Source organism: Amphimedon queenslandica, unplaced genomic scaffold, assembly GCF_000090795.2.
Source record: "Amphimedon queenslandica unplaced genomic scaffold, v1.1 AMPQUscaffold_13104, whole genome shotgun sequence".
Lineage (NCBI taxonomy): Eukaryota > Metazoa > Porifera > Demospongiae > Haplosclerida > Niphatidae > Amphimedon > Amphimedon queenslandica.
The window spans coordinates 2,381-3,550 of record NW_003546660.1 but is presented as its reverse complement, the minus strand read 5'-3'; the positions used below and the strand labels follow the sequence as shown (position 1 = coordinate 3,550).

The 1,170-nt window shown below is 35.0% G+C and overlaps 1 long non-coding RNA gene across 1 annotated transcript; it reads right to left on the bottom strand.

Annotated features, from left to right (window-relative positions):
- Nucleotides 1-410: 410 nt before the first annotated feature.
- LOC109585201 (uncharacterized) lies at nucleotides 411-950 on the bottom strand. The gene is made up of 2 exons (XR_002186378.1): nucleotides 858-950; nucleotides 411-815 (listed from the first exon to the last, which is right to left on the bottom strand). It is a non-coding gene; the product is annotated as an uncharacterized LOC109585201 (long non-coding RNA).
- Between the last annotated feature and the right edge of the window lie 220 nt (nucleotides 951-1,170).

Genomic DNA, 1,170 nt, shown 5'->3' with positions numbered 1-1,170 from the left:
ACATGCTTATGATTGGCTTATGGGGAAAAACATTGTACCTGGTAGCCCTCCAGAGAAAGTTATCCCCCTACCAAATTTCACAATATACAAAAGTGCAGAATCAATCAACAGTGCATTGAGTAGAGATTTTGTTAAGTATGCACTCACTGACAGCAAATCAATAGCACTGAGAAAGAGACTGGAGTATACAAAATATGCAGAGGAATTCTTTTTTGATACACTAAACATGTTAAAGGATGCTCCTGGTAATAGAATGAAGCTAAAGGCCGCTGGGCTAAAGATGCCAAGGTTTTCACGAAGGTTTTGGGGTGCAAGAAAGGATAAATGTGTAGAAGAATATTTCAGACATGGCATATGCATAGTCAGTGTTAGCGATCTCCCATTTATAATGAAGGAAATGAAAACAGGTCTGTGGTTCTATAACAAGTATCTAATTGATTATGATCATGTTGTCAATGACTGTATCCAATTATTACTGATACAGAATAACTTTAAAAGGTACAAACAAGACTGCTGCCATTAGTACATGACATTATCTTGAGCTACCATTAATACATTTTTTGCTACTTCAATGACTAGTTTTAAATTATAATTAATCAATTTACACTAATATTTGGTGCATTAACACACACTGCATGGAGCCGCTACACTACTTGTTCTTCAAAGGAAACTATTCTAGGTTGAATGCTTGCTAGTGTAAAGTGACAGACATCCTTTACAATGTCTTTGCCTATTCTCGGGATTCTCTCAGCAAAGAAAGACAGGACGGATTTGGCATCAACAAGACTCAATCTTTCATCAAGAGCTGCATGTTCCTAAATAATTAAATATTTAATTTAATGATCATAATATCTTACATGATGTCAGGAAGGCTTCTAGTGCTTCCTTAAGTTCTGTTTTCTTATATTTTGACAATATCTGGTCCAGAAGGTCTTGGTAGCCCTTTCCACCAGCCAAGCCACCAGACCAGTCGTGACGCCAACGGTACCGGAAGTCATAAGAGCCTGTATAATTTTATTGTAATACACTTGACAGTATGAATAATTAATGAGTTGCTACTTTATTTTATATTTATTTTTCATTTAATAGTTTTACTATGAAATTTGCATACAATACACAGAACATACATATTTATCACCATGAAAAACATCAACCAGTTTAAATAAACTA